This window comes from Cornus florida, unplaced genomic scaffold (genome assembly GCF_030987335.1).
Source record: "Cornus florida cultivar Cherokee Brave unplaced genomic scaffold, ASM3098733v1 CherokeeBrave_3.0.0_Hap2_Chr03, whole genome shotgun sequence".
Classification (NCBI taxonomy): Eukaryota; Viridiplantae; Streptophyta; class Magnoliopsida; order Cornales; family Cornaceae; genus Cornus; species Cornus florida.
In genome coordinates, this window is record NW_026775573.1 from 39,356,519 (window position 1) to 39,367,294 (window position 10,776).

A 10,776-nucleotide genomic window follows, 5' to 3' on the forward strand; every position below is an offset into this window, starting at 1 on the left:
CTCCTTGGTTTTTCCAAGAGAAATTCGGATGATTCCTCCAACTTGGATTATAGTGAGTACCATAAGGATTGTTCCCTTGGTTCACAAAAGCTGCATTAACTTGTTCATTAAGTTCATTTTGCACTTGTCCGTGAGGACAATGAGAAGTAGAATGAAGAACACTAGAACAAGTCATACATGTTTCATTTAATGCACGATGAGAATGGTTTGGGAAGGAAGATACTTGGTTCGCCGAGTTTTGGTCAATCAAAAATTGATCAAACCTTCGAAATAAAGACTTCATTTCGGCGGCTATTTCATTTGAATAGTCGACTTGATGTAAGCCAACACTCTTCCTACCTTGTGAATTTCTACCATTCTTGGATAATAATGTTCTATGCAAAGAATTTTCACTCATGCTCTCATAAAGACGCCACATGTCATCCTCATGCCTATCAATGTATGAGCCACCCATGGAAGCATCAACCATGCCCTTATAATTATCCGATAAGCTCTCAAAGAAATATTGAACTAATTGCCATTTGGGCATGTCATGATGTGGACACTTCCTAAGCAACTCATTGAAGGGTTCTTATGCCTCATGAAATGTTTCTCCATCCCTATGTGAAAATTCTCGAATTGAGGTTCTCATAGCATTGGTTTTTGAAATCGGATAGTACTTCTTCAAGAACTCTTGTTGCATTTCTGCCCAAGAAGTGATTGAAAAGGGCTTAAGATTGTTAAACCAATACTTTGCCTTGTCTTTGAAGGTGAATGGAAAAAGTTTGAGTCTTAAAACCTCTTCCGGCATGTCCGTATATTTTACGGTGGAACATACTTCAAGAAACTCATCCAAATGCTTGTAAGGTTCTTCACTTGGAAGTCCATGATAGTTAGGAAGCATTTGAATGGTTTGTGGCTTAATTTCATAACGATGTGCTCTAAATGGAGGCAATTGGTTGCATGTAGGTGCATTATACTCATTAGGCACATAATGGTCTCTTAAAGCAAGAGGTGGATTAGCTACTGTATTACCCCTAATTTTAAAAGGATAGTCCTGGTATTTATTTTATTGTTTCTAATGCATTTTTACTTGTTGACGTGCATATGTGTTAATTTTATTGATTTAATTGTGGTTTATTATTTACGCTTTAATTGTGGTTTATTATTTACTTGTTTTCTTTGTTGGGGTTTTTGTTGTAAGTTTAATTGAATTTACTTATTTAAATTGTTTTATTTTAGTTAGTGTAATTATAGTAATTATTTGGTTATTTTAATTAACTTAATTAGAGGGTTGTTTTAATTGATTTAAGTTTAACTGATGAATTGTTTAAATATATTTATTTTATTAAATATAATTGTTTTCTAAACTTAACGTGACTGTAGGGTTTGTTGCATGTATGGTATATACATAAGTAGTCGATATTGATATTATAAACTAGTTGGGTTTTACGGGCCGAGTTTCAGTTTAGGGTTTAGGTGGACTTAGATTTAAGGTGGCCTATAAATACATGTAGGGTTTCAGTTTAGGGTTTGAGAACCCAATTCACGGCATACAGAAAACAGAGAGACGTGTAGAGGAATCTGGGAGAGAACAGAGAGGGGAAAACAAAAAGGGGTTACCGGAAAAGTTTAGAAGGAAGACGTTGAGATTTTTGGAACCGAATCTCACAAGCAAGTTCTAATACTAACTCCACCTCTTTGGCCTGTGTTCTTTGCATCCCTAATTAAATTCCAGGATGAAATAAATTTAATTTAATTTGTTTTAACTTGGTTTGCATGGTTATTGGGTTTTTAAAACAGTATGTGTTTTCTATATCTGTAACTTGTTCGTTTTTAAACGGTTTTGTATAACTCTTATTCTAATGATAATTGATTAATGTCTAATGAGTTTAATTAGTTCTAGAAGATGTTTTTGTGCATCGTTAATACAATCCCAGGTGAAAGTAAACCGTTAAATTAATTTTTGGTTGCATAGAAATTGTTCAACATCGTGTGTGTTACCGATTGGGTTTTTGGCTTGTTTTAAATCTGTTTGGAAAAATTCTTGTTCTGATTAGTTTTGATTAATGAAAAATGAATTTAATTAACTTTGGAACACTCTAGGACTGAGTGTTAATCAATAATAAACTTGGGTTGAGGACTACAGTTGCCGGACATTGCCAGAATTGGAAACGAAGACGCACAGGGGAAGAGCCTGCTCTAATTAGAGTAGAGCAGGCTCAACAAGAGGGTAGAGCGGGCTCTACCTTAGGTAGAGCCGGCTCTATGGGAGTCTAGAGGCGGCTCCATCATGGGGGAGCCGGCTCTACCTTGTTGTGGAGGCGGCTCCACCTTTTGCGGAGCCGGCTCCTTTGATTTTTGCTTCTAGTTCTAAGTTTCTGCAAGACCTGGGCTACGGGGATTGAATTCTTGACATTCTAGGATGAAAATAGACTGTTTCAAAAGGTATTCAGAAGGGTCTAAACTTGTGTTAAATTTTCAGAAGGCCTGGTAATTCATAATCTTCCATAAGAAGCTAAAAGAAGGAACAACCAGAAACTCTTAGGAAAGAGATCAATATTACTGTGATGCGGATAATTCAAGTTGCTTGTTTTAAAATTAGCATTTGAACTAGGAATTTAAAGTTTAAATCATATGACAGTGGTATAGGATTAAGCATCACAATTAATATAATGTCGGTTATGCTTAACAGGAAATTAGTTGATGTTTACAAGTCATTATGTATAATCAACTAACCGGATGATATGGAGTAGTTTAAACGAGCATGTTAATTTTGATATTGATATTAATATGCTGATAGGGGATTAAAGAATGGATTACACTTATTATCTGCGTTCTTAAACTGTTAAAGAATCATGTGTTGTTCATATATGACAAGCTTGCAATTTATATATTCTTGTTGTACTTGTTATAGATGTGTGGATATTGATATTTATAATATCATCTGTATTATTAACAGTTGGATGGATGGTGTTATACTTGTTATGGATTGGTTGATATTGATTTTATCTCATTATTTGTATTATCAACATTGGATGGATGGTTTGTATGCACCGGTATGGGACGGTGACATACTAGGGGGATTAGCTCAAAAACGCTAAGTCCTACCTACTCTGGATTAAGGGATGGATTAACTACGAAAGTGAAGTCCTACCTGTATTTTGTGTCAGATCACTAAATAGTTGAGTGACACTTTTAGTTTGGAACGAATTTTAAATATATTTTTATGGTGCCACGATATGAGCCTGAGTCTCAGAGTCGTTGGCTAGGGAATATATATGCATTGGGATGCATAGCTGGCTATGATGGTTGGATGTGTACCCTGCTAGGCCTAGGTAGTCATGCCCACCTCAGGTGCGTTTTGCGTGGTGCTACTAGTCAGGTTGAGACGGGCCTGTAGTCCAGTGAGAGTCCTGTAGTGTGATTATATATATATGTATCTACGGACTATTTAGTTATTGTTGGATTGGTTAGGATGTACATGCGTATAGGGTCTCTGCTTGGGTAGTAGTAGTATAGAACTTTCTAGTCGGCCTGACCCACTTATTATTTTTTCAAGTATTGGATGGTTGAGGTCTTAGAGCTTGTTCGAGCTGAGTAGAGACGATTTTTCATTCTACCGACGATGTAGGACTTCTTTCCTGATATTCGATTTGGGCTTTTATCTTCAGTTATTTATTTTCGCTCGGTTTGGATTTTTATTAGGGGTCCACTGGAGATGGATTCCCGAGTTGTAAACTTATGAAGTTTGGATTGTCAGAGTTTAAATATTTATATTTGAGGATTTTTAATTTAGTATTCCTTCAGCTTATTATTATTTCTTAAATTCATTTTGTATTCTGTGTTCGATTAAATATTAATTGTTTGATATCCTTTGGATCTGTGCTCAGACTTGATCACCCGTGGCTCTAGAATCGAGGGATATCATAGCTACTTGAGGTGCAATATGAACACCTTAGTTTTGAATTCCTTAATTGATGATGGGAGGTTGTGGAGCATACATTGGCCTTGGTATTCCATATGGAGCTTGGCCTTGTTGTTGTGGTGGTTGGTGAATGTATGGCCTAGGCATGCCTAATGGTACTTGTATGTTCTCATTGTGCACATTTGGATGAAGGATACCTTGTTGTTCTATGTGACCAAGGTCCTTAACATGATCATCCTTATGGTCATCCATTGATAGATTGGTTCTATTTGAACTTCCTCTTCCCCTAGGATTTCTAACGATGGATTCAAGATGCAAATCAAGAGGGACAAGAGTGGGTCTCAATGAACGACGACCATGCATGCACAATGTGAAAACACATAAGCACAAAGAATGACAAACACTATGCCTTCACAACAATGCAATTAGACTTCTTCCACAAACACTTAACTCATACTCCCATGCTTTAACAACAATGATGCAAAGAACAATTAAAAACAAGCCTCCACGCGGGCCGATGATTTAACTAAGGGATTGAGTAAAGAAAGTCTCACAAAGGTCCTTTAGCACTTCACCTCCAAATTTAAAGCTTCGCTTAGCAAATTTTTAAAATTTTTTAGCTTTTTACTTTCTTTGCTTTGCTTGAATGCTCCTTTGCTTGCTTCCCCTCCAACAATGCACCTAGTCAAGTAAGAACAACACAACAAGTAACCAAAAAGAAAAATAAAAATAAAGTAAAGACATGATCACAAGAGTACTAATCCTAATTGATTCCACAAATTCGACGTTGCCAAATCAAATCAATCCCCGGCAACAGCGCCAAAAACATGACTGGTCTATCGCACTACCATCAAGTTTGAGAGTGTGAATTTTAGGCGAGGGCCAAGAGTTTTACATTTATAAAAGCCACTACTACCTTTCACTATAAATATAGCTAGGGCGAGTAGGGATCGTCCCAAGAGATTGTGAGGGTCGAACAAGGTTGTGGAATCGCTATTAGGGCTAGTAGGTCGAGTGATCAAACAATTGGTTGGTTGGTTGATTAGACTAGAGAGCAACTAAATTAAACTAAGTGATAACAAAATAATGCAACTAAGAACAAATAAGAGAGAGAAGAGTCTTGGGGTTTAGAGATCACCACCAAGCAATGCATTTCTATACCATTGACAAGTGACTAATGAGGGCAAATGGTGTGTTGCAATATTGGTGTGTGTGTGTTTGGTTGATTCAACAAGCAAGGATTACTAATTAAGTATGTATTGTCTAAACATCATGTGAAAGGCACAGTATATCTAAGCAATGAAGTATATATTGTCTAAACAACATGTGAAAGGCACAATAGATCAAAACAAGTCATTAATCCTTTCATTAAGCTCACAATCCAAATACAACACAAGGTTAGAGACATATGCTACTTACATTCAAAATCATGGATCATCAAGCAACAAGCATGGATTGTCATCCCATTTAACACTACACTACAACTATACTACATCTACACTACTAGCATGAAAATAAACTAGGGGAAAGGCACAATCCATCAAGAAATAAGTATGAACCATCAAGAAAATCACAAGAGCATTCCATTAAGCACCATGTTTTGACAATCTCTAAATCTATAGCATCAATACACATAGATATGCATCAATAACACAAAATCTAGAGACAAGCACATGAACATCTATTCTAACATACATAGACATGTGGATAGAATGAAATGATCAATTAAAAGCATTTAACCACATAAATTATTGAACAATCAAGATCTATATATATCAAAGTGTCAAAACATTAATTACAACACTAATCCCTCAATAATACACAAGATTAAGATATAGAAAGCATGCTTGGGGCTAACTCTAGCCCCAAGAGGATGTCTAGCCATTCATGGTGATGTTGCTCCAACCCTCAAAGGCTAACTCCAAGGAAGAAATCTGCTTTTTGTTGATGAAGAACTCCAATGGTGTCTCTAGCCTCCTCCTCCTCTAAGCTTGCCTCTTTTGAGAATAATTCCTAGAATTGTATCTTTTTCAAAAAGTGCATCATATTCCTTTTATAGGTAGGTCAAGTGATACACCAAATGAGCTGGGGGTCGTCTAAAGAATATTCTCTAATGATTGGATAGAGGACGGATTGAACAAGCTGGCTTTTTAACTTTTTCGCGCTGGAGGAAGTTCGATCGATCGAACCTTAGACTTTGATCTATCGAACTTGGCTGAGATCTATCGAACTGAGGCTGGATCGATCCAACTGGTTGAGCTTTTTTGGGGAAAGACAAATCCGAGATATTTTGGGAGATATTTTTGGGAAAAGGACAAAAGTGGTTAGTGGGTGATACAGCTGTAGATAAGATCAATTATTTGAATAAGGACAAAAGTGTTCGATCGATTGAAGGGTGGTGTTGGATTGATCGAACTTTGGACTTCTACTTTGGGTCAAGGTTTGGATCTATCTTGAAGTACTGAGATCGATCAGTGTTCGATCGATCGAACCTTGAAGTTGGATCGATTGAACTTTGCTGCTTCCCACCTTTGGCTTCATTTGCTTCTTTCTTTCTCCACTTTGCTCCTTTCTTTGTTTAATCCCATAATTGCTTCAATTAAGCTCTTATTTGGCTGAGTTAGCTTATTTTCGGGATAAGTGCCTGAAAATGGAAATAATACAAGATCAATCTAAAACGGTAAAGTAAGATAGATAAAGGTACTAGAATGTCTAAGCTTAAGGGGTTTAAATACGTACTTTTTAGCGTTTATCAGTAAACCAAAATAACTAATTAAAAACTAAACAAAAACAATCTCCCCAATAATGGCACCAAAATTGATGTGTCTCTCGCAATCGTACGATATCGTGTAGGATCTAGCTCTATGCAAAGAGGATGTCGAACCCACATAGAGATGGAATTTGTATTAGCCTTTAAATTAATTTCATGGTTTACAAATAACTTGGTTGGAGAGTTTGTTGGTTATCACGATTTAACAAACTTAAATTAAACAAAATATTAAATTAAAGCAAATTAAATTAAAGTGAATGATCAGATAGGGAAAGTCTTAGGGCTTTGACTTCACCACAACCGTTATACTATGGTTAATTGAATCAACTCTGGGACTTTAGCCAATTTTGTTTTCAAATGAACTGAACTCGATAACATTCATTTAGTTTGGAGTTTAAAGAAAGATGTTTTACAAATTTAGCTCACTATATAACCTATCTGTGGTTATCGTGGACTATTCGCCTACCTACTCTACCTACTTTAACTACTGTGCGAATGAACCACCTTTCCTAAGCATAAATTATGAAAACATTCTTTTGCAAAATACGTTGGAACACTATTATATGACCTCTATTCTTGTGTCCGACAGGGCTCCGCTAGATACCGTACAACAAAGTAGGTTGAGAATAGAGCATAAATTATTATATCTAAGACAAGGTAATAACAATTTATATTCTACTACAGCATGAAAAACCACTTGAGTTGTCTCAAGTGCTCATAGTCATATAATTAAGAAAACATTATATATTAAAATAAACCCAGAGTCAAAATAATCGAGCCATAATATAACATTGGGTTACATCAGTGCCCTAAGAAAGGGATTAGCTACTCAAGACAAGGTTGGATATCATCTGTGTTGAGTTTATCTCTATCGTCACAGGCTGCGCTTCTCTTCTCAAGATCTGCACTTTCAAGGTTGTAGGAACCCTAAAAGCCACCACACCTTCAGCCTTCTGAATACCACCGTAAAAGGGATTGAAATTTTGGACCTCTTCTATCAAGGCTTACGCCTTTTTTTATAGAAGAAAATATGTATTTGGTGGGCTTTTAGGTCTTCTGGCCCAATTGGATGAAATACGGCTGGTAAAGAGAAGAATCCCGCAGCTTTTAGTTTGACATGTCATGCAATGCTCGAGCTTCAGAAACAATTGCTCGAGCTTCTCTGGATAGATACTCGAGCATCAATGAATGGTGCTTGATCATCATATTGACACTTAGCTAATTTTCTTCAACTATTTTACGAATCATCTTTCTCTTCAACATTTAGAATATTTTGGGGTTGAACTCCTTTAACATTACTCGATCCAAGCTTCATGGGCTTGAGCACTAGGTACCATGCTCGAGCATCAGGGGCTTATTGCTTGAGCATCAATGGATGATGCTTAATCCTTTGTGGATAGTGCTCGATCATGGAGGTGATGCACGAGACCTAGAAGGATAGCCTTCAATTCAAATCAACTTATTAATTTTTGATACTTTATGCTCGAGCTTTAGGGTCAAGGCTCGAGCACCCTTTGTTAAGGCTCGAGCACCCTTGCAGTAAGGCTTGAGTATCTTTGCAGTAAGGCTCGAGCATCAAGGTACTGATGCTCAAGCATTTGGGCCTTGTTGATTGTTCTTCTTTTCCTTGTTGTAATGCTCGAGCCTCAACACTTGGGCTCGAGCTTTAAGGCTTGAATTGCTTCAAACTTCACCAAATCAGCTCTTAGTTTGCTCTAAATGACTGACAATGATTCTGTAAGCTTTGATATATCATAAAGTCCCAATTTTAACCATTTATCTGGGAAAGTACCTGAAAACACACATTAAGCATAAATTAGTCTAATAATGGATAGAAGTATCACTTTAGTTCCTAACATATACGTACTTAGGGGCTCGAATATGCATATATTCAGCGCTCATCACCCATTACAAGGAAAAAGAATCCTTATTCGACAACACCATGCCGACAAATCCCAAAAAAGGAAAATGTGTACCGAAACTAGAGTGCTCAACGTCTAACTCTCTCCTCAAAACTCGCTATAGTAACAATTAGTTGCTAACACTTAACTGGTTACTCAAACCACTCCTCCTAAGGTAATCTGCATATTCAGCTAAAGAAACCTCATGCCTTAGCATTGACACCATCACCTTTTCTCTTCACTGTTCCTTAGAACACCCTTGGCCTTGGCGAAACATCAAATAAGGCTACCTACCACACTTACAAGATCATCCTCGTCCCAAATCACTTCAATCGATAATCTATCCTTTTAGATCCTCAACAATGAGTACTACCGCCCAAAAATCCAGAAATAACGGGGATACAACTCCAGTTCGCAACTTTAAAATTCTAAAACACAATCCACGTGATAACATAGTACCTACCATCCACTACCTTATTCATGAACAACCGAACACCTTAACAACCACAACTATTTGTATCGTACAATTCTGCACTATCCAGCTAAAACTGACCACCATTCCTTACCTCGAGACTCACTCGATAACCATGCCACACAACTCACTGAGAGTTAAAACACTTATAACATACCACTACCAGTTTCCATAATAGAAATTGCCTCTCAACTAACCGGTCTTTAAAACAAACTCTTACAAGACCATGAAATGAACCACATCTAATAGTCGTTCACCCGGCACTAGCATGACTCCAGTCAATGCATACGTCAACCTACACATACTAGTTCCAACCAAATCTCCTTAACAACCGTAACCAACCCATACAAAAGTTCCCGAAACATATGCCCACGATCCCTAGACCATACATGTGACTCTACCAATCTCTATCACACCTACCATAAACCGGTTTGAAGAGAACCTCCGCACCAAACCGTGACCTAAGTCACAAACACTAACCTCTTAAAGTCACACATTTCTCCCACGAAAACCTCACATAGTACACCTAACCTCCACGATCACAAGAACCCATACACTAACACATGAAACTCATATGCTTCACCTTGGGCACGCACCATGCGATACATAATCATTCTAAGGCCATGCCCCATGCACTATATTATGAAAACAATGAGAAGACTGGAACAACCACGCACCGAATAGCTCAATCCATGAGCTAGAAATTTACGTCATTCATTTGATAAGAACTGGTACCCAATCAACCCTGGAGCAACCAAGCTACTCGTTTACTCAGGTCATAACACGCACAATTATCTATGTTGTAACAAGTACTCTATCATACTAGCAACCATTCCATGCTTAATTGCATATATGCACATGAACATATATATATATATATATCTATATATATAATGATCGTAACCCACACTTTGATACAATCGTGTCCCTTCATTTTAAAATTTAACATTATACCTTCTTTCTAGTCATTCTTCTTACATATATTAAAATATATTTGTATAAACCATGCCTAAATGCACGTTACGTCACCATATAAGTCTTACTTAAATTTATAAGTCTTGTTTGCATTGATTCACAAATTCGTTAAGCGACATTGCATGATAACCACTTCTACCATTAAGAGAAGCCCTTAACTGCCAATCTCTCACGATATAAGAGGTTTGAATTCAATTAAAACAAGATATTACTTTCTTTAAAACTGATTTTATTCATTAAAAACCCCAATTACTTAGTACTACTAAGTCCATTTCTCACAATTATGCAATCAATAAACATAATTCATAAAAATACCCAAATTTAAGAACAATCAAAAACATGTTACTCGGTCTAGGGTTACATCAATGCCCTAAGAGATGATTAGCTACTCATGGAGAGGAAGAATATCATCATTATCGATGTAGAGGCCATCTTCATGGAGTATAAATTCTTCTTAAAGATGTTTTCTTTAATCTTCACTGAGAACTCCAAACCCTAAAGCCACCCATAAGCTTTCAATGTATCTTTTCATATTCTTTTATAATGGAGAACAAATCCTAATCCCCCTTGGATAGGCTTTATAGCTTTTAGGGACAATTAGGCCCATATGGAAACAGAGAAAAGGAGTTTTATAGCATTCCCGCACTTATTCAAAACTTCCAGGATCGAGCACTAACCTTTAGTGCTAGAGCTCTGGGGTCTTGTGCTCGAGCACTAGGTCTCAGTGCTTGATCTACAATTTCCAAAGCAT